General features: G+C 43.4%; 1 long non-coding RNA gene across 2 annotated transcripts in view; it reads left to right on the forward strand.

The window, feature by feature from the left end:
- Positions 1-23,732, forward strand: part of LOC137369573 (uncharacterized) — a 39,138-nt gene that overhangs the window by 7,626 nt on the left and 7,780 nt on the right. Inside the window, exons 2-3 of one of the 2 annotated variants that reach the window (XR_010974972.1) lie at positions 5,584-5,761; positions 11,445-11,733. This is a non-coding gene — a long non-coding RNA (uncharacterized lncRNA). Of the gene's footprint in view, positions 1-5,583; positions 5,762-11,444; positions 11,734-23,732 lie in introns of those variants that run through there. The other variant, XR_010974971.1, reaches the window with a different exon arrangement.

Consider the following 23,732-nt stretch of genomic DNA (forward strand, 5'->3'; position numbering starts at 1 on the left):
TCGGCAGCAAACACGATGAGTGCAATTTTTAGTCTGTTAGGTTCCCTGGAGGAGACGATGTCGGATAACAGCCCATAGTAAACTAGTAAGCCATTTCAAGACGTGTGCAAAGTGGGCTATAAATCACGTTGTGTCATCGTCACACTATCCAAGGTCAAATGGACCAGCAGAAAGAATGGTGCAGACGGTAAAGTCATTAATCTTGAAATGTAAGCAGATTAATTAGGATATCAAATAGCAACGTTGCACCTATGAGCAACATCACGAGATACAGGATTACCATCCTCAGCAGGGATTATGTTCAGAAGGCAGGTCAGGACAACTCTTCCGAGTCATCATCTGATCAGATCATCGTCAGTCCAAGACAAATTATTGGTAAGACAAGAGAAAATGAAAATCACACATGACAAACATGCAAGTGTGGAGTTGCCTCCTCTGCAGGTTGGACAGAAGGTCAGAGCGATCCACTGGCAGAGAAGACATGGTTCCCTGCAGAAATGTCAAAGATCTGTAATGAGCCACAGTCCTATGAAGTAACCACCCTGAATAGCAACATTGAGAAAGAATAGATATAATCAGAGAGAGTTATCCAACAGCATCATACCTAACATTCCTATAGCATCAAGAACATGTTCACATTCAAGTTCTGAGAATGAAGTACAGAAAAATGACATGTACAACACTCAAGTACAAGATAATTGTCTGTCTAAACCTACAAGTCAAGAGAAAAGAATTGACAATTCCAGATCTCAGCAAAGTTTCACTGTTACTAGATCAGGTTGAGTCAGCAGACTACCTGTACTTTTCAGAGACACTTGAATAATGAATGTGAAAGTCCATACATGTATAAATAGTATTTACAATGATCCTGTTTCATTAATTATATAGATTATAACTTAGGTAAATTTTCATTTAAGGAAATGGGGAATGTTGTGATATTGCGTTAACTGCTTGAATACTAGTTAACTTACTACTGAATATGTAAATAGTTTAGTTTTCATCATCACAAGAAGTGATGCAAGCCAACATGTGATACAGTAGTTGGAGCAGTGTTAGTCAGCAGGAAGCATGTGCATTGAAGAGCTCTCCTAGAATATTATTCTGTAATAAAGAACCCTTCTTTCAACTTACCAATCATTCTCACAATGTTTGGTACATTTGTGTTAAAAACCAATAACACAACAGAGAGGTGGTGTGGGAAAGTATACAGCCATCAGAATTATGAATTACAGAAGATGGAGAATGGGTGGTCTGCCAGTAATAGCAACATCTGACGGTTAAAAAGACATGGATGAGGCTTTCAAGACTGATGAGCTGAGATTTGATGAAGGCAGATAATGTCAGGGAGGTGGATGTATTCTTTACAGCAGAGATGATACAAGGTCAAAAGCTCAGCTCAGGGCCAACTAGCACAACAAGGGTGAATACAGTCTGGTTAAGCATGCCATTTGCCACTGGAAGGGGAACAGAGTATAGAGTTAGTGGTGAGGATGAAGATTTCCCAATGCTCAGCTGAAAGAAATGGTGGCTAATCCAAAACTGCATGTCAGGTAACTCAAAAGGAGTAAAGAAGTTGAGGGAAGTTGGTGGAGAGGTAGAGCTGCATATCATTGCATACATTGCATACAATAGAAACTGACCACATGTCTGCCGATAATGTCACTAAAGGGGCAGCATGTAGATGAGGAAGAGGAGGGATAAATGGTATCAAGGTGGGAAGAGAAGACAATGCAAGAGGTGCTCCGACTATGATCAGATAGATAAAAGTGGAAACAAAGAAGGGCAATCCCATTGAGCTGGACAATCAAGGAGAAGCTTGGGAGCAGAATGGCATGGTTCACTATGCCTAAGGCTGCAGAGAGTGTTATGATCCTGTAGTTTTTTTTCCCGGGAAGTATGCGGTGTGCCTTTAAGGCTGGAAAAGGAGCAGTACTGCTTTAAGGCAACAAGCTCCAGAGACTGAGTCAAAGAATGCATTCTCGTTTCCCTGGGATACAGCCACTCAGAGACTGTGATTCAAAGAGTACATTCTCATTGCCATAGGATACAGCCACTCAGGACCAAAGATACGAGATACATTGTTGCCGATTGATGTTTGAAACTAGTTAAACTGACTTATAGTGGAGACAGACTGTTCTAACTCTCAAATACAGACAGACAGCTCGCCAAGCATATACTGAAGGAAATGAGACTCCTCTCTTGGTTTATTTAAACACTATTTATTATACTCTCAGAATTCGGATATCAAGCCAGATTAATTTCTTAAAAGAAAGTAACCCAATTCCTTTAACTACTGAACTGTAATCATTGAAATTCATCACTGGAAAAGAAGAGCATTAATTCAACCGTTGAATGAGACTACGGACTGTTCTACTGTTGAAGAACCTTTTTTTTCCCCATCGGAAGGCTGTAAGGACTTCAGGCAACCTTGGACAATTCCACATTGGAAGATTTCACTTTGGCAGGAGCGTAAATATGCAAGGACTCTAATTTTTTCTATTTTAAATGTTGTTTATATCTTAGTAGTGTTTAAGAATTTAGTTTTTCTAATTAAACAGCTAATTTGTTGATCTAAAGACACCTGGTTTGGTTAGCCTCATTCAGGGGTTAAGAGATGGTACAATTTGGCTGGATCTTTCTTTAATTTGGAAAGTTTAAATGGATATGTTCGGCGATCTGTGAAGGGACGCGACTGAATCATGGGTGAATTTCACTCACCACAATCAGAATCCTATATTTTGATTGGGGGCTTTGACTTGAGCAGTTGATCGTAATAAGAGATCAAGGAGGAGAAGGAGTCAGAAAAAGTAATTTGTGACTTTGCTTAGGGATATTTCAGTACTGAGATAAGGGTGGAAACCTGTTTTGAGGGATTGAAACAGGTTGTTGTGTCAGAAATGGGCACAGATCTGAAAGTTCATTTAAGGACCTTGCAGTAGAATGGAAGTTTGAAGATAGGGAAGAAGTGTGCAAAGACAGAGGTCAGCATTTTATGCTCATGACAGAAGTCCCAGCTGTGGGAGACCCCGTCTCGGCTTTCCGTTGGGCCCCCAAAGCCATTTCTCGGTGAGCAAGCAATTAACTGCCTGCCATCAGGGACGCCATCCTTTTAAGGGATGAGCTGCGGCCTCCAGACCTGATGGCCAATCGGAGCAGTGATGACTGCCAGTACTGCAGGAGGCCCTGCAGCATGAAAGATGTCTGGCACCCTGGGAAAGGTGAGCGGGGTCGGGGTCGGGGTCGCTGGGGCCATTCAGGCAATTGGGTGGGGGGTGAGTGTATTTGTGAGGGTGGGAGCATGTCCTCGGGGGGGGGGGGGATGGCGGAAAGCGATCGCCACTGGGGTGGGGGACCTCATGGGGCCTTTGATTTCCCCCAAATGTGAGATCCGGCCCCCAACCCTGCTAGGATGCCACCAGCTTTAATTGGGGGCATCTCCCTGCAGTGGTGGGCCCCTCTGCCTTCCACAAAATTGAGATGGTAGTGGCCATTAATTGTCCACTTATGGGCCTAAGTTGTCCTGGGGTGGGAAGGCCAACCTAGGCCTTCTGCAGGGGGCCTGGGGGACATCGGGAACGGTGCCACCCCCATCCCATTTTTCTTGCCCCCTCACCTCTCTACCTACCTCCAAGGCCAGAATAAAAGACTGCCCAGAGTGGTCAACTATCAGATATTTGAGGAGGGAGGTGGTGGCTTTGGATAGAAAGAGATAAGTACTTGAGGAATGAAAACGGGTAGGCAACGTGTCCGTACATGGACACCAGCATCCGTGGTAAAAGATTTGGAGGTCCGTGACTGGTAATTTCAGGGATGAGAAATTTCCTGTTGGCTTCTTTCAACCAGTCCGTTTTAAAAAAAATTGCAGCCATCAGTTTCAGTTTCACAGCTGTCAGGCGCCGGGAGCAAGATCAGCGGTTTCCAATTCGGACAATTTTGGGCTTTTCCAGTAGGTTCCAGTTTTTTTTTAAAGCCCACCAGAAAAGCCTGAACGTTTCCTAATTGGAAGCCGCTGTTCCCGCTTCCAGCACCTGACAGCTGTGAAACTGAAACTGATGACTGCATTTTTTTTAAAAATGGGCCAATCACAAAGCTGAGAGTTCCCACTCTCTGCAACTGTCAGGGAGAGGGGTGGGATGGGTGGGGGGGAGAGAGAGATGGGGGAGAGAGAGAAGTGGGGAGGGGGGGCGAAAGAGAGAGAGAGGGAGCAGCAAGAGAGAGAAGCAGCAGAGAGCAAGGGGGGAATGACAGAGAGAGAGGAATGGGGAGACAGCGACACAGAGAGAGGGAGAACTGGGAGAGAGAGCGATCAAGATTACTCTTGAGAATGGACACCTATCCGGAAAACTCCACATTGCTACAAGAAGTATGCAGGCAAACATTGACTACCTGTGCAAGCAAAAAAATGCCAGGTGTCTCATTAAATCAGTGTCCAACATAATGACCAGCAAGTAAGTCAATAAATTAGTCTTCTCATTGAAAGCTTCTTCACAAAGATGCACCTTTATTGTTGTTTTCATTAATAGTAAGATTAATTTTTAATGCATTTATCTTTCTGCAATTGTCTCAACTGCCCCCTATGTAAGGGAAAAATTGTAATGTGCCCCCCCCCCCCACACCATGCAAAAATTGCTGGGCACCCCTGCTTCAAGTCTTTAACCTTGTGTTTTAAAATAATCTAGCAGCAAATGTAATTGCAAAAGTAATTCGCATCGGCATTGCATACTGTTTTGCTTGCTAGTTAGCTAATACAGTTGTGCTGCTCTGCATTGATATTTATACGCTTAGCTGCTTTGTTTAAAGGGAGAAATGTGCTTTAAATTGGACTGTGTTTTGATGGCATTAGATTGATTATATGCAGATTAATCGCCCCCGTGCCTGTGGCTGAGTCAATAATTTTGCCAAATGTCTGTGCGCCTATCCCTGAACGAAAATCATCTGCAATGTTCGGGAGAGAGGGAAAGTTCTGCTGGGAGAAGTCCATTTTAGAAGGAAAAAAAAAAACTTGCATTTATACAGTGTCTTTCTAATTCACAGGATGCCAAGATGTCTTAGTTTAGTTTAGAGATACAGCAATGAAACAGGCCCTTCGGCCCACCGACTCTGTGCCGACCATCAACCACCCATTTATACTAATCCTACACTAATCCCATATTCCTACCACATCCCCACCTGTCCCTATATTTCCCTACCACCCATCTATACTAGGGGCAATTTATAATGGCCAATTTATCTACTAACCTGCAAGTCTCTAAACTAGCAATGTCTTAAAGCACTTCACAGCCTATTAAGTATTTTTAATAAAAACAGAAATGCTGGAAATACTCAACAGGTCAGGCAGCATCTGTGGAGACAGAAGTGGAGTTAACATTTCAGGTCTGTGACCTTTCATCAGAACACCTTAATGTTTAGTAATTGTTGTTACATAGGCAAAGGCACCTGCCAATTTGCATACAGCAAGGTTCCAGAGACAGCTATCAGAATAATGACCAGATAATCTTTTATAGTCACATTGGCTAAGGACACTGGGCGAATCCCTGGTCATTTTAAAATACTGCCATAGTTTATTTTATTTCTATCTAATAGGACAGATGGAGCTTCAGTTTAACATGCCATCCAATAAAACACCACCTCTGTCAGTGCATCACTTCTTCAGTACTACACTGAAATGTCTGCTTCGACTATGTATTCAATCTCTGGAATCCATGACCTTCTAACTGAAAGGCAAGAGTTCTACCACTGAGCCAAGACTGACAAGATAAAGGTGAGGGATTGGTTAAGATACATTATACAAAATCATTAATAATTTCCACAAGATTTAGTTGATGTATTTAAAATAAAGCTCCACTTTGCTGCATAATTGAGCAGAAAATTCCTTTGGATGCATGGAATAATCTTTGTTTACAAAGTCAATACCTCTGCTAAATCTGCTTAAATCCAAATAAATACTTACAAATGTGAGATTACTGCGTTCTCAGTTTTTTTCAGTTAAAATGGGATATTGGGGTGAATTTCCTCCGTACCATATGTGTAAAAAATCATATAAGGGATGGGTTTGTGATTTTTATTTCACACAATGCACAGAAGAAATCTTCTTAGGGCATTGTAGTGTGCCAATGACGTAACCCTATGAGGTTTGAATTATACATTTCACCCGTCCGATCAAGAGGAAGACCACATGACAAAGATCCTGTGATCGTTTTTTGCCATTTCTGTAAACATTACATTTTAAATTATCTTTCATATCCAAGGTATATTTTTACAATAATATTACAAATTCATGGCAAGATTACACTTTCTGCAGATGACATGACTGCTGCACAGTGGAAATAAGATAGTCACATACATTAACCATCCAACTGATAATGCACAATTTATCCACTGCAAATTTACTGCTGATGCTAAGTTAATGTATCAAGTGGAACATTAGATCTAATAGTGAAAACTAAATAGCTTTGCAACTAGAAATGACCTATTTGACATCAGTGAATAACTGACCTATTTATATTTCTGGTAACAGAAGTAATTAGGCTTGTAAATATGAGCTCATGGATAACTCACATTTCAGAGAGCATAAATATTATGTTTTAATGAAAGAATTAGTTACAAGAAAATTGTAATTCATTTTAAATAGTTCATGTTTTGGGCTATCTTACTTCAATGTTGTAAAATAGGTTACCATTTTAAAATTAAAAATATAGGGTCACTGCTATGTGTGTGCACTTGCACCTATTTTCTTTTGTGCTGCGTACACCTGTTCTTCGGACATTAGAGGCAGGGAATTGCAGCAGAGACCCATATTGCCAGCCCTCTGCCACGTTTGTACATGACACACATTTTCTGGGAACGGATGGTAAATATGAAACTCCCATCTGAAACAGGCAGGAATATTTCAATTCTATGCAAATGATAACCTATTATTGTGTCCTGCATCATTTTTGTCCACTTATGGTGGCATTATGGCCGAGGATTTCCGACATTTCTGGGGTCAAAGCTGCTTATTGCACATTTAGAATGCAATTATGCACTTATGCCTCATATACAAATGTAAGCATTACCACTTTGCAACAGTAGATACAACAGAAAAAATTGTATAAAAAATACATTGCGCTTATTTTATTTTTAATCAGAATTAATGTGTGACTGTTTTAAAGGGGCTTTTAATCCAAGAACAGTATGAGTTATTGATTCAACTTACATTGGCTCTATCATTGTAAAAAGCAGAAGCAGAAGCAGAAGCTCCTGTATTTTGAAAGGATGAACTACTTATCCACTGTGAATGTTTAGAAATTTGTGCATTGAATCAATCCTTACAAACTAAAAGCAATATTCCCAATGAGAACAATAGCAGCAAGAACTTGGATTGATTTGGTGCTTTTAATGTAGTAAAAGATCCCAGGGTGTTTCACTGGAGTGTTATCAAGCAAAAATATGACACCAAGCAACATAGGAGATAGAGGGACAGGTGACAAAGAGCTTGGTCAATGAGGTAGGTTTTAAGGAGCATCTTACAGCAGAAAAGTGAGATAAAGAGGCATGGAGATGCTTAGGGAGGCAACTCCAGAGCTTAGGGACTTGGCAGCTGAAGACACCACCACCAATGATGAAGCAATTAAAATCAGGGATGTGCAAGCGCTCAGAACTGGATGAGCGCAGATATCTCAGAGGGTTTTAGGACTGGAGGAGGTTGCAGAGATAGAGAAGGGTGAGGCCATGGAGGAAATTGAAAACAAGGATGAGAATTTTGAAATCAAGGTGCTGCCAGACGAGTAACCAATGCAGGTTAATGAGCAAAGGGGCGATGGGTGAATGGAACTTGATGTAAGTTTTGCATGAATTCAAATGTATGGAAGGTGGAAGATGGGAGGCCCATCAGGAGAATCATAGAATGGTTACATCACAAAAGAAGGTAATTTGGCCCGTTGCGTCCATGCTGGCTCTCTGCAAGAGCAACTCACCTAGTTGCACTCCCTTGCCTTTTCCCCATAGCCCTGCAAATTTTTTCTCTTCAGACAATTATCAAGTTCTTTTTTGAAACCCACAATTGAATCTGCCTCCATCATGCTCTCAGATAGTGAATTCCAGATCCTAACCACTTGCTGCATTAAAAAAAGCTTTTCGTCATGTCACTGTTGCTTCTTTTGCCAATCACCTCAAATCAGTATCCTTTGGTTCTCAACGCTTCCGCCAATGGGAGCAGTTTCTCCCTATCTATCAAATGAGGCCATATGGGCTGCGCTCAGAAATAAAAAAGGGGCAGCCACACTACTAGGAGTGTACTATAGACCCCCAAATCGTGAGAGGGAGATAGAAGAACAAATATGTCGGCACATTTCTGAGTGCAAAAATTATAGGGCAATAATAGTTGGGGATTTTGACTACCCTAATATCAACTGGGATACAAGAAGCGTGAAGGGCACAGAGGGTACAAAATTCTTGAACTGCATTCAAGAGAATGTTTTTAGCTAGCACCTAACAAACCCAACGAGAGGGGGTGCAAATCTGGATTTAATCTTTGGTAATGAAGCTGGGCAAGTGGATGAAGTAGCAGTGGGTGAACATTTTGGAGATAGTGACCATAATACAGTTAATTTTAGCATAATCATGTAAAAGGATAAAGATAAAACGAGCAAAAGTTTTAAATTGGGGGAAGGAAAATTTTACGAAACAGAGAGGTGATGTGGCGAAAGTGGACTGGATACAGCTACTTGAAGGAAAATCAGTGGCAAACCAGTGGGAGGCATTCAAAAGTGAGATTCTGCAAGCACAGTGTAGACATGTCCCCACAAAGATAAAGGGTGGTACGGTCAAATCTGAAGCCCCCTGGTTATCTAGAAGCTTACAGTGTAAGTTAAAGCAGGAAAAGAAAGCTTATGATGGTCACAAAAAAAAATACCACTTTAGAAAGCCTAGCGGAGAATAGAAAGTGCAGGGGTGAAGTAAAAAAGGAAATTAGAAAAGCAAAGAGAAGACATGAAAAATTATTGTCAGGTAAAATCAAAGAAAACCCAACAACGTTTTATCTGTACATTAAGAGCAAGAGGATAACTAAGGAAAGGGTAGGGCCTATCAGATATGTACAAGGGAACTTATGCGTGGATGTAGAAGATATGGGCAGGGTTCTTAATGAGTTTTTATGTCTCGATCTTCACAAAGGAGAGGGATGATGCAGACATTGTAGTTAAAGAGGAGGAGTGTGAAATATTATATACAATAAGCATAATGAGAGAGGAGGTACTAGAGGGTCTGACATCCTTGAAAGTGGATAAATCGCCAGGGCTAGATGGATTTCATCCCAGGTTGTTAAAGGAAGCCAGGAAGGAAATAACAGATGTGCTGAGGATCATCTTCAAATCCCCACTAGATATAGGGGAGGTGCCAGAGGATTGGAGGTCTGTGAATGTTGTACCATTATTTAAAAAAGGTGCAAGGGATAGGCCAAATAATTATAGGTTGGTCAGTCTGACCTCGGTGGTGGATAAATTATTAGAATCAATTCTAAGAGACAGGATAAACTGCCACTTAGAAAGGCATGGATTAATCAGGGATTGTCAGCATGGATTTGTTAAGGGAAGGTCATGTCTCACTAACTTGATTGAGTTTTTTGAGGGGATTGATGAGGGTAGTGCAGTGGCTGTGGTCTACATGGACTTTAGTAAGGTGTTTGACAAGGTCCCATATGGCAAACTGGTGAGAAAAATGAAAGCCCATGGGATACAGGGGAATGAGGCAGATTGGATCCAAAATTGGCTCAGTGACAGGAAACAAAGGGTAGTAGTCGACGGATGTTTCTGCAAATGGGAAGCGGTTTCCACTGGCGTTCCACAGGGCTCAGTGTTGGGTCCGATGCTGTTTGTGGTATATATTAATGATTTGGATTTAAATGTGGGAGGCATGATTGGAAAATTTGTTGATGACACAAAAATTGGCCGTGTAGTTGATAGTGAAGAGGATAGCTGTAGACTGCAGGATTATATCAATGGTTTGGTTGAGTGGGCGGAAAAATGGCAATTGAAATTCAATCTGGAGAAGTGTGAGGTAATGCATTTGGGGAGGGCAAACAAAGCAAGGGAATACACAATAAACAGGAGGATATTGAGAGGGGTCGAAGAAGTGAGAGTCCTTGGAGTGCATGTCCACAGGTCCCTGAAGGTGGCAGAACAAGTAGATAGAGGGGTGAAGAAGGCATATGGAATGCTTTCCTTTATTGGCCGAGGTATAGAAAACAAAAGCAGGGAAGTAATGCTGGAACTGTATAAAACACTGGTTAGGCCACAGCTGGAGTGCTGCAAAAAGTTCTGGTCACCACATTACAGGAAGGACATAATTGCTCTGGAGAGAGTACAGAGGAGGTTTGCAAGAATGTTGCCAGGGCTTGAAAGTTGCATATATGAGGAAAGATTGGATCAGTTAGGGATGTTTTCCTTAGAACAGAGGAGGCTAAGGGGTGACTTAATTGAGGTGTACACAATTATGAGGGGTCTCGATAGAGTCAACAGGAAGCACCTGTTTCCCCTAGTGAAGAGGCCAATTACCAGGGGCACAGATTTAAGGTGATTGGTAGAAGGATTAGAGGGGACATGAGGAAAAACCTTTCCACCCAGAGGGTGGTGGATGTCTAGAATTCACTGCCCGGAATGGTGGTGGAGGCAGAAACCCTCATTTCTTTTAAAAGGTACCTGGATATTCACCTGAAGTGCTGTAACCTGCAAGGCGATGGACCAGGTGCTGGAAGGTGGGAATAGATCGGGCGGCTAGCTTTTTCGGCTGGAGCCGACATGATGGGCTGAATGGCCTCCTTCTGTGCCGTAATTTTTCTATGGTTCTCTGGTTTTATCTGCTCTGTCTTGACTCCTCATGATTTTGAACACCTCTATCAAATCTCCTCTAAACCTTCTCTAAGGAGAAAAGGCTCAGCTTCTCCAATCTATCCACGTAACTGAAGTTCCTCATCCCTGGAATCATTCTTGTGAACCTTTTCTGCACCCTGTTTAATGCCTTAACATCCTTCTGAAACTGTGGTGTGTGTTACTCCAGAAAGCCTGTTGTTGAAAGATTATGCTGAAGCCAATCTTTCTACTCAGTCTTGCATTTATTTTACAAATAAAATGATTGCAAACATGCAGCTCCTCACTCTCACACTATCGGAGGCTCTTTCTCCAGTACATGATCGGTTCCTGATTCAAGAGTCATTTCCAGACACACGAAAAGAACTTGCACTACGATTTCTTACTCTCCACTCTTAAACCCCATTCTGCCAGTCCATGGACATTCATCACAAAACACATTAACATTTGATGTGCAAGGTGCCTCATTTCCTTCTATCAGCTGCTCAGTTTCTGTGATTTTGTAATGAATCCCGATTAATCATGAGGAATAAACCTGAACGGTTTGAGTTTGATGTTTCATAACTACTGTCTTACCATCACAATTTATTACCTCACCAGGACCTTTCCATTGCCTATATGAGCTTCCCTTTTATAATACACCAAAGTCCTCATCAGGGAACTCCTCTTTGCTGACGATGCTGCTTTAACATCTCACACTGAAGAGTGCCTGCAGAGTCTCATCGACAGGTTTGCGGCTGCCTGCAATAAATTTGGCCTAACCATCAGCCTGAAGAAAACGAACATCATGGGACAGGACGTCAGAAATGCTCCATCCATCAATATTGGCGACCACGCTCTGGAAGTGGTTCAAGAGTTCACCTACCTAGGCTCAACTATCACCAGTAACCTGTCTCGAGATGCAGAAATCAACAAGTGCATGGGAAAGGCTTCCACTGCTATGTCCAGACTGGCCAAGAGAGTGTGGGAAAATGGCGCACTGATACGGAACACAAAAGTCCGAGTGTATCAAGCCTGTGTCCTCAGTACCTTGCTCTATGGCAGCGAGGCCTGGACAACGTATGTCAGCCAAGAGCGACGTCTCAATTCATTCCATCTTCGCTGCCTCCGGAGAATACTTGGCATCAGGTGGCAGGACCGTATCTCCAACACAGAAGTCCTCAAGGCAGCCAACATCCCCAGCTTAGACACACTACTGAGTCAGCGGCACTTGAGATGGCTTGGCCATGTGAGCCACATGGAAGATGGCAGGATCCCCAAAGACACATTGTATAGCGAGCTCACCACTGGTATCAGACCCACCGGCCGTCCATGTCTCCGCTTTAAAGACGTCTGCAAACGCGACATGAAGTCCTGTGACATTGATCACAGTCGTGGGAGTCAGTTGCCAGCATTCGCCAGAGCTGGCGGGCAGCCATAAAGACGGGGCTAAAGTTTGGCGAGTCGAGGAGACTTAGCAATTGGCAGGAAAAAAGACAAAAGCGCAAGGGGAGAGCCAACTGTGTAACAGCCCCGACAAACAAATTTTTCTGCAGCACCTGTGGAAGAGCCTATCACTCTAGAATTGGCCTTTACAGCCACTCCAGGCGCTGCTCCACACACCACTGACCACCTCCAGGCGCTTACCCATTGTCTCTCGAGATAAGGAGGCCAAAGAAGACATTCCACATTCCAATACATTGAGATGGAGTCACTATGTCTGCAAAGATCCATCAAGGATAATGACCTGGGGAATCTGTGTGAACCACATACCCCCTCCCCATTAGCAAGGCATCAAGGTCATCACCTGAGGTATTCAACTGGTGGAGATGATCCATTCAAACAAATTACTTGAACAATGGCACCCTAACTGTAAGAAGGGGATTCCTAGACATGGACTAATTAAGTTGCAAGTTGCACTCATAATGACCATTCTTAAATCACTGGGTGACAGTCATGTGACAGGCCCACGTTTCGTCTGCTTAAGCTTCTGTTTTCTCTGTAGTAAAGACAAGCAGCAAGACACTGATGAGAGAAGATCCGAGTGGGGTCCCTCCTTCCTCCCTCTCTCTCTCCAACCCACCTTGCAAGCTTTGAACCCTGTTTGCAAATCGTGACCCCTGCTGCATACAGAGACTCCTTGAAGGAAATCAACCCCACACTACTGTCTCCAGGAGAACAGCCAAATCAGAAGTATCACGACCACCAAAGGAAAGTCATATGACCACTGAGTTGCATGTGAAGCCAACCTCCACAGACTGTATGTTCCTTTTATTTCTCTGGACTCGAATTTGACTAATCTATCCTCCCCCCTCATTCTGTAAGCTATATGTGTGCATGTGTAAACTTCAAATGTATTTTATTACTTTTACTTAGATCAGTTTAAGTACAATAAAGCTTATCTCTTTCTTTGTTAAACTTCAGAAAATCTGTCCGATTAGTTCTTTTATGATCACAGCATGTAAACAGTTAAAAACTCACTGAATTGGCAAGTATATCCTTTTCAAAAAAAGGAGTAAACCTGTTACTTTCAAACAAGGAGAGAGAAAAGAGGGGAGCCATTTTACCCCTCCTCACCTGATCGTAACACATTTCACATCAAATGAACATGCTAACAGCAGTTGTGATGAGACTCACTTAACTAAATCAGGTACAATTTATCTTCGCGTTGTCATACAAAATATGTCCACGAGTTTTGCAATGGGATGACACCTGAGTAGATTGGGTGCAGGCTGCTGTGTTTTGCACCATTTTAAGCCTCTTAAATAGGTGTATTGCATGCTGATTTATACCCCAGTGACTTCTAACTAAACTTCAGCATTATCACTTAATCTCAGTGAAAGCCCAACTAGGTTTCACTTTTTTCCTTTTTCTTTATTAATTCATGGAATGTGGGTGTGTTATGACCTTAGCAGAGACCACTAACTTTAAAACTAGAGATATGAACTTCCCAGTGATCGATTAAAGAATCACATGACAAGATTTCACATTTTAAGACTTTTACTATATCAACCACACTAAAAATCAATATTAACTAAACAATACTTAGTAGGTAGCAAATACAATTAATTACGGAGAAAGGTATTTCCTATTAACTTATTAATGCCCTCGAAAAACACACACCACATTTATACACAGTGCTCTCATCGAAAATATATCCTTGCAGTTAAAAGTCCCAAACTCTTCCCAGCTGCAATGGGTTGGATTTCCCAGTGTCCTTCTCAAAGCCAACTTCCTCTTCGCTCATTTCTTCTGAGCACATTTGACTGGCAATCTCTGGTGACCCCATTGGTCTTTTCTCCTCCTCAAACCTCTAGCCTTTGAACCAGATTCAAATCTTAGTAGCCATTTTGCTGTATCGGTGATCTGAGAGCAGCTGTTTCCCTAGAAACAGCCCACTGGCCCCTCTGTCTCTCTTAGGCTGTGCAATTGCTGGTTTTCATTTCTTCCTTTCAGCCCCGGACCTAGGAAAGCCTCTCAAATTTATCCAGATTAAAAGTCAATCGTTGTTGTGCCTTTGACAATTCTCAGAGACCATACGTTTAACCATAGAAAATAAACACCTCGGCCTTCCTTTGTTTTCATCTGTTAAAAATTGCCACTCATTTTTCGAGCCCCTGGCTTCATTTACAATCTATGAATCTGGGAGAGCGAAACCCATTGTCCCTTAAGTTACAACTTGCAAATGAACATGAGTTACAAACTTGCATCCTGCTTTCAAAAGGGTCTTTGATCTGGGTTCCTTGTTCTCATGGTAACCAAGGCTCAGGACAGATTTTATATGAGGTCACATGTTTCCTCTGACTGTCCATTTTACACTGTTATGACCAAGGCAGCAGGAGTGCACTGTCTTTCACTAGTTCCATTTCTCCACAGGTCACAAATATATTTAAATGCTTACCCAGTTACCAATCAGGTCAATCATATACGCTACTCTTTATCCCAGAATAAAATACACCAACCAGGTTTCTTTAAGAAACAGCAAAATGTTCAGTTTATTATAAAGCAAGACTTATCCAGTAAAGATGCAAAGCATTAACACACAATTTGAAATATGAATGGAAATAGATAATCCCTTCTATACACCCAACACCACATGCACACACACACGGTTAGATAAAAAAAAAAGAAATTTTCTCTGCAGAGGTCTTTTACAAAAAAAAAGATAATAAAAGAATACTTTGGCCAAATACTTGTTCATTCTTGAAGGAAAAAGAAAAGCTATGGAAGGATATCAGTTGTCCTTTGGTCTGGTGTCCAGGTACACAGAGATGGGTCACCGGGATCTTATCTGGAGCAGTTCTTTTTGGGCAGCTTTCTAGGAGTATCTCAGGGAAAATGTGGCATCAAGGGTTTTAGCTATCACACACTGGATTTTCCAAGATTTCTCAAAGAGGTGGAGAAAAATGAGTTGGGTGCTACTCTCTTGGCAGGTTGATCTCCAACTGCCTTAAAAACAGTCTGCACCCCAACAGCAAGTGAAAACCTCCTGACCACCATAAATCTTGACATGTTACTTCTCTGTAAACAATTCCCTTGGCCATCAAGGTCCCTGCTGTTTATTTAGGTTAAGGCATGTGACATCCAGCAAAGGTTGTTTTGAAATACAAAGCTCAAGTGTCTTCCCAGTGACCCTCGCAAAAAAAACACATCCATGGAATCTTTTCAGTTTTCCAAATGAACCAATGTCCACAATTTTAAAATATGAGTCCTCAAAAAATTTTTAAAAATAGAAGCACTTTCATAACAGCACTGCATTAAAGATCACAGTTTTTTAAAACATGACCATTGAGCAAATTCCAGCTTTCACAACAGGTGTCACTTATATGCTATAATTTATTGCCCATCCCTGATGGTCTTTGAGAAGGTGTTGGTGAGAGAGAGTGGTACTAGGTGAGTTTCTCTTGCAGAGAGCCAGCATGGGCATAACATGCCGAATGGCCTCCTTCTGTGCTGTAACCATTCAATGGGCTGGATTTCGTCTTCCTGTTGCCAGAGGTGGTGGTGGGTGCGGAAAATGCCGGCCGCCCTGCATGGGACCCACGCTGCTGTGATTACGTGGTGAATGGCCACTTAACATATTAATGGCAGCCGCCCCCCAATCACATGGCGGGGGCGGCATTGGTGACGCTGTTTACGGCATCACCTAATGCAGGAGCAGTTGCTGACGCCATTTTTAAAAGGCTGCCAGCCCTGCAAACAGTTCAACATAATGCAGAGTTGACCCCCTCCCCTCCTTCCCCATACAAATCATGGATAGTTGACTCCTTCCCCCCTTTCCCGATACAAAGCATACAGAGTTGACCCATTGCCCATCTCAATGGCACTAGCTTCTCCTGGACGGGAAAGTGAAGGCACGTGAGTGCTGCATGATGAGCTCAAGATTGGGAACTGAAGTTAAGACTGCAGTGAATCAAATGTAAATTTATGCAGAGAAGCATTTTAAATATTTAAAGTACGGTCCCGTCACAGAGTGGCGGAGGTGCCGCCATAGAACCTTGCCGCCGCAGGGAAGATCGGGCCTGGCAATCCTAGCATCGGACTCCGTGGCGGCCGCTGCCACTCTGATTCTCCAGTCCCCCAACCACAAAACCTGACATCAGGCTGAGAACAAAATCCAGTCCTATAATTCTATGATGCTGTGAGCCACCTTCTTGAACCACTGTAGTCCGTGTGGTGTAGAAACACCCACTATGCTGTTACATAGGGAGTTCCAGGATTTTGACCCAGTGACAGTGAAGGAACAGCAGTATATTTCCAAGTCAGGATGGTGCGTGACTTGGAGGGGAACTTGCAGGCGTTGGTGTTCCCATGTATGTGCTGCCCTTGTTCCACTAGGCAGTAGACGTCACAGGCATGGAATGTACTGTGAAAGAAGCCTTGGTAAATTTCTTCAATATATCTTGTACACAGCTGCCACTGTGTGCCGGTGGTGAAGTGAATGAGTGTTTTTGGGTGATGAATCGGGTGCCAGTCAAGCAGGCTTTGTCCTGGATGGTACTGAGCTCTTGAGTGTTGTTGGAGTTACACTCATCCAAGCCAATGGATAGCATTCCATCAGACTACTGACTTGTACCTTGTAAATTGTGGTAAGGCTTTGGGGAACAAGGAGGCGAATTAATCTCTGCAGAATTTTTTTTATTCATTTGGGGGATGTGTGCATTGCTGTTTCGGCCAGCATTTGTTGCCTGTCTCTAATTGCCTTTGAGAAGGTGGTGGTAAGCTACCTTCTTGAACCGATGCAGTCCTTGGGGTGTAGGTACACCCACAGTGCTGTTAGGAAGGGAGTACCAGGATCTTGACCCAGCGACAGTTAAGGAACGGTGATATAGTTCCAAGTCAGGATGGTGTGTGACTTGGAGGGGAACTTGCAGGTGGTGGTGTTCCCATGCATCTGCTGCCCTTATCCTTCTAGGTGGTAGAGGTCGCGGGTTGGAAGGTATTGTTGAAGGTGCCTTGGTGAGTTGCTGCAGTGCATCTTGTAGTTGGTACACACTGCTGCAACTGTGCGTCTGTGGTGAAGGGAGTGAATATTGAAGGTGGTGGATGAGGTGCCAAATAAGCAGGCTGCTTTGTCCTAGATGGTGTTGAGCTTCTTAAATGTTGTTGGAGCTGCATCCATCCAGGCAAGTGGAGTGTATTCCATTACACTCCTGACTTGTGCCTTGTAGATGGTGGACAGGCATTGGGGAGACAGGAGGTTAGTTACTCATCTTCAGAATACCCAGCATCTGATCTGCCCTTGTAGTGACAGTATTCATATGGTTGGTCCAGTTAAGGTCACTAGTGTGCCCCAGGATGTTGATGATGGGGGGATTCAGTGATGGAAGGACATGGTTAGACTCTAACTTACTGAGATGGTCATTGCCTGACACTTGGGTGGCTCTAAAATTAATTGCCACTTATGAGCCCAAACTTGAATGTTGTCTACATCGTCCTGCTTGTGGGCACAGACTGCTTCAGTATCTGAGGAATTGCAAATGGTACTGAACATGGTGCAATCATCAGTGACCATCCCACTTCTGACTTATGCTCCTGCGGTAATCTCATGGGACTGGATGAATGGCCTCCAACAACTACAACTGTCTTTCTTTGTGCTCGTTATGACTGTAACCAATGGAAACTTTTCCTGCTTATTCTCATTGACTCCAGTTTTGCTAGGGCTCCTTGATGCCACACTTGGTCAAATGTTACCCTGATTTCAAGGGCAGTCATTCCCCACCTCACCTTAGAAATTCAGCTCCTTTGTTACATTTGGACCAAGCCTGTGATGAGGTCTGGAACAGAGTTACCTGGTGGAACGCAAACTGAGCATCAGTGAACAAGTTATTGCTGAGTAAGTGCTGCTTGATAGCACTGCCTATGGCACCTTCCATCACTTTGCTGATGATCGAGAGTAGACTGAATGGAGTGGTAATTGGCCATATTGGATTTGTCCTACTTTTTGTTGCCAAGACATACCTGGCCAATTTCCAGCATTGTAGCTGGAACAATTTGGCTAGAGGCAGCTAGTTCTGGAGCACGGAATTTCAGCACAACAGCCGGAAATGTTATCAGAGCCCATACCCTTTGCTGTATCCAATGTGTTCAGCTGTTTCTTGATATCATGTGGAGGAATTGAATTGTCTGAAGACTGGTTTCTGGGATGGTGGGAATCTCTGGAGGTGGATGATCAGAGGGAGGCCGAGATGGATCATCCACTTGGCATTTCTGACTGAAGGTGGTTGTAAATAACTTGTTGTTTCCACTTACATGCTGGGCTCTGCCATTATGGAAGATGGGAAGGTCATGGAGCCCCCTCCTCCCGTTAGTTAACATTCAGGACTTGATGTGGCAGGACTGCAGAGCTTTGATCTGATCCATTGGTTGTGAGATCGATTAGCTCTGTCTAGCGTATGCTGCGCCCGCTGTTTAGTATGCATGTAGTCCTGCATTGTAACTTCATTAGCTGAGCACCTCACTTTTAGGTATGCCTGGTGCTGCTCCTGATATGCTCCTTATTGAACCAGGGTTGATCTCCTGGATGCCATTGCTACCCTCAGGGATTCTTCCAAGTGGTGTTCGGCATGGAAAAGCGCTGATTCATCAGCTGAGGGAGTGCAGTAGATGGTAATCAGCAGGAGGTTTCCTTGTGCCCATGTAATGGTAGATTGAGGGATATGCAAGGTTACATTTTGTGGCGGACTACAATTGTGCAGCTTCTGATGGCCCAGAGTGCCTCATGAATGTGTGAGTTGCTAGATCTATTCTGAATCTATCCCATTTAGCACAGTGGTAGTGCCACACAAGAAGATGCAGGGTGCCCTCAATGTGAAGACAGGGCTTTGTATCCACAAGGACTGTGTGGTGGTCACTCCTACAAATACTGTCATTATCAGATGAATTTGTGACAGGGAGATTGGTGAGGATGAGACCAAGTAGGTTTTTCCCTCTTGTTTGTTCTCTTTCCACCTGCTGGAGGCCCAGTTTGGCAGCTATATCCTTCAGGGACTCAGCTACTAGTGGTATTACTGAGCCACCCTAGACATTGGACATTGAAGTCCACCACCCAGAGTATATTTTGTGCCATTGCTACCCTCAGGGATTCTTCCAAGTTGTGTTCGGCATGGAAAAGCACTGACTCATCAGCTGAGGGAGTGCAGTAGACGGTAATCAGCAGGAGGTTTCCTTGTGCCCATGTTTGACCTGATCCCATGAGACTTCATGGGGTCTGGAATTAATATTGAGGACTCCCAGGGCCACTCCCTCCTGACTGTATACCATTGTGCCTCCAGCTCTGCTGGGTCTATCCTGCCGGTGGCACAAAACATACCAAGGGATGGTGATGGAGGAATCTGGGAGGGTGGCAGAAAGGTCTGATTCTGTGAGTATGGCTATGTCAGGGAAGTTAAGATGCAACCATAATGCTGTAGTCACATAAAGTCTAGACTGGGTAAAGATGGCAGATTTCCTTCCCTGTCGGACATTCGTGAACCTGATGTGTTTTAATGACAATTTCATGGTCACCATTACCAGCACTAGTTTTTTTTAAAATTCCAGATTTATTTAATTATCTGCATTTAAATTCTATAGCTACTATGGTGGGATTTGAACTTAAATCTCCAGATCAATCGTCTGGGTTACTCATCCAGTAGCATACCTGCTATGCTACTGCCCTCAATAATAAACTTGAATGTTCTTGCAGCCTTTGCTGGACCTGATTGATAGGGTCTCTATTTCTTTTTTATATCTCCTTCTGTTCATGGAAGGTCTACCAGATACCTTCTGTCAAACCCCCGATGCATAACTTCCCACCGCAGTAGGCATGATGTGATTTTGATAACTGAGCCAAACTGCCGAATTGCTTATTGTTCACTGTCTTTGGGGGAAAGAAACCACCATTATCATATTAACCACCTATCATCTCTGTCTCTTTATTTAACTTATGTAAAATATTATACTTTGAATCACAGGATTTAAAAAGCAACTATTTTTCCATATCCCTTCCATGGAAAATTGATTTAAAAAATCCTTAAATCTGATAGCAGGCAAATCAGGTGATAATAATAATAATACAGCTTTGCATAAACTGTCAATTTGCATCAGAGGCCAGGAATAAACCTCTTGGCATGGGCTGTTTTGTTAAATGTTTTATGTTACAGATGGTTGCATGAAGTCAATAGAAAAGTGCTGAGACTGTAATGTATGTGAGTCCTTAGTGATAATATAAACTCCATTGTGGCATGTCCAACCTGCTATACATGGGGAGGAACTGTTTTGGTCGTTCTATGGGAAAATCATACATATGGAGTGATTCTAATTGTTCTAGTTGTGAAGTTGGCTGGTGAAATTTAAATGAGGCCTAGAAATTTTAAAAGCCCACTCGTTGTACAAAAGCAGGTCTAGTATAGCCTGCTCTCTGGTTGGCTGCAGAACATATTGTTCCAAGAAATTATCCCGTAAACATTCTATGTACTCCTCATCTAGGCTCCCTCTGTCCATTTGATTTTTCCAGTCTATGTGTAGGTTAAAATCCCCCATAATTATCACTGTACCTTTCTGACAAGCTGTCATTATTTCTTCCTTTCTACCCCGTCCTATAGTGTGGTAAATGTTAGGTGGCCTGCACCCCACTCACACAAATTACATCTTGACTTTATGATTTCTCATTTCTACACAAACTGCTTCTACATCCTGGTCTCCTGAAGTTAGGTCATCCCTCTCGAGTGAGCTAGTACCATCATTAATTAGCAGCGCTACCCTTCCACTTTTTCCTAGCTTCCTGTCCTTCCTAAATGCCATGTACCCTTCAATATTCAGGTCCCAATCTATGTCGGCCTGCAGCCATGTCTCGGTAATGGCCATCAGATCGTACTTATTTATTTCTATTTGCGCTCTCAGTTCATCTGTTTTGTTTTGAATACTATGTGTATTCAGATACAGAGCCTTTAGTTTTGTCCTTTTATTATTTTTATAATCACTAGCCTTATCTGTTGATTTACTCTTAGACTTGTATGCTCTGTCTCTTCCTGTCACAGTCTGTTTATCATTGCCCATATTAATACCTTTCTCTCTTGCCTTATCTCTACTCCTTAATTTACCATATCTTCCCAAATTTGATCCTTTGCCCCCACTATTCAGTTTAAAACCCTCTCTACCTCCCTAGTTATGCGGCTCACTAGAACACCGGCCCCAGCACGGTTCAGGAGTAGACCGTCTCAACGGTACAGCCACTAGTTTCCCCAGTACTGGTGCCAGTGCCCCATGAACTAAAATGCACTTCTACCACACCAGTCATTGAGCCACACATTAATTTCCCTAATCTTATTTGCCCTATGCCAATTTGTACGTGGTTCAGGTAATAATCCAGAGATTATTACCTTTGAGGTTCTGCTTCTTAATTTGCCACCTAGTTCCTCATTCTGACAATGCAGAACCTCTTTCCTTATCCTGCCTGTATCATTAGTATCCACATGGACCATGATGACTGGATCCTCCCCTCCCATTGTGAGTTCCTCTCCAGCCCTGAGCAGATGTCCCGAACCCTGGCACCGGGCAGGCAACACAGCCATCTGGACTCTCACTCTTTGCTGCAGGGAACAGTGTCAATCCCCTTAACTATACTGTCCCCTACTACTATTACATTTCTTTTTTCTCCCTCTACTTGAATGGCTTCCTGTACCATGGTGCCATGGTCAGGTTGCTCATCCACAATGCAGCCCCCACTCTCATTCAAACAAGCTGAAAGAACCTCAAACATGTTGGACAAATGCAAAGGCTGAGGCTCCTGCACTCCTGCCCTCTGGGTCTCCTTACCTGCTTCAGCTGCAGCCACATTCTCCTCTCACTGACGACTGACCAAATCAGAAGACCTTATCCTAAGAGGTGTGACTGCCTCTCTGGCAATCTTGCAGCATGTGACAATGCAGCAGGATATGGTTGGTGACAGGTTGCCATTCCTTCTGCAGTGAGATCTTGATCTTGGTAGAATGCCAGGGAAGCAGAAGCAGTTCCACACATGGAGGCAGGAATTTTAGCCCTCACCAGGGCCAGGAATGGAGGCGGGCGGGTGCTAAAAATAGCACTGCTCACTGGCATGCCAGTTCCCCAGCTTTTGCCCATCACAGTATTTATGTGGCTGGTCCAGTTAAGTTTCTGGTCAATGATAATCCCCTAGATGTTGATGGTGGGAGATTCAACTATGGTAATAACATTGAATGTCATAGGGAGATCGTTAGATTCTATCTTGTTGGAGATGGTCATTGCCTGGTACTTGTGTGGCACGAATGTTACTTGTCACTTATCAGCCCAATCCTGAATGTTGTCCAGGTCTTGCTGCATGTGGACACAGACTGCTTCAGTATTTGAAGAGCTGCGAATGGTACTGAACATTATGCAATCATCAGCAAACATCCCCACATCTGACATTTTGATGGAGGGAAGATCATTGATGAAGCAGCTGAAGATGATTGGGCCTAGGACTATACCCATAGGAACTCCTGCCGCGAAGTCCTGGAGCTTAGATAATTGGCCTCCAACAACCACAACCATCTTCATTTGTGCTAGATATGAATCCAACCAGTGCAGAGTTTTCACCTTGATACCCATTGAGTTCAATTTTGCTAGGGCTCCTTAATGGCACACTTGGTCAAATGCTGCCTTGATGTCAAGGGCAGTCACTCTCACCTCACCTCTGGAATTCAGGTCTTTTGTCCATGTTTGTACCAAGGCTGTAATGATGTCTGGAGCCGAGAGGCACTGGCAGAACCCAAACTGAGCATTGGTGAGCAGGTTATTCCTGTGCCAGTGCTGCTTGATAACACTATTGATGACATCTTCCATCATTTTGCTGATAATTGAGAGTAGATTGATGGTGTGGTAATTGGCCAGATTGGATTTATCCTGCTTTTTGTGGACAGGTGTCCGCTTTTGTGGACCCCCATTTGAGCCTGATTGTGAAGTCCGCAGGAAACTCCTGCCCATGGAATCAACCCAGCTCACTATCATGCATCCCCCACCAGAAGTAGACTGACACCTCACAAATAGGTGCAAATCAAGATCCTTTTGTGTAATGTGAACACTAAATAGTAAAGATCCCACCCAGCACCAAGCCTATTAAGTAAAACCAATTGGGATTGATTTCAGAGGGACACTGGAAGCAATATTTAAAGGGCCATTCAGGACATCGAGATCTGTTACATTGGGCTGGATTTTACCAGGCCCCCAAGGTTGGGCACCATGGCAGGGGGTGCCAGAGGTTCATTGCAGCAGAGGCCGCCACGGAGCCTGAGGCCGGGAGGGTCTGGCCCGATCATCAGGCTCTGTGGTGGGCCCCCCTGATCCCCACCCACCCGACCCCGACCGCCCCCTCCCTCCCCCACTGCTGGGTGACAGGACCTCAATTTAAATATTTAAATCAGTAAAATAAAT

This window comes from Heterodontus francisci, chromosome 5 (assembly GCF_036365525.1).
Source record: "Heterodontus francisci isolate sHetFra1 chromosome 5, sHetFra1.hap1, whole genome shotgun sequence".
Taxonomy (NCBI): domain Eukaryota; kingdom Metazoa; phylum Chordata; class Chondrichthyes; order Heterodontiformes; family Heterodontidae; genus Heterodontus; species Heterodontus francisci.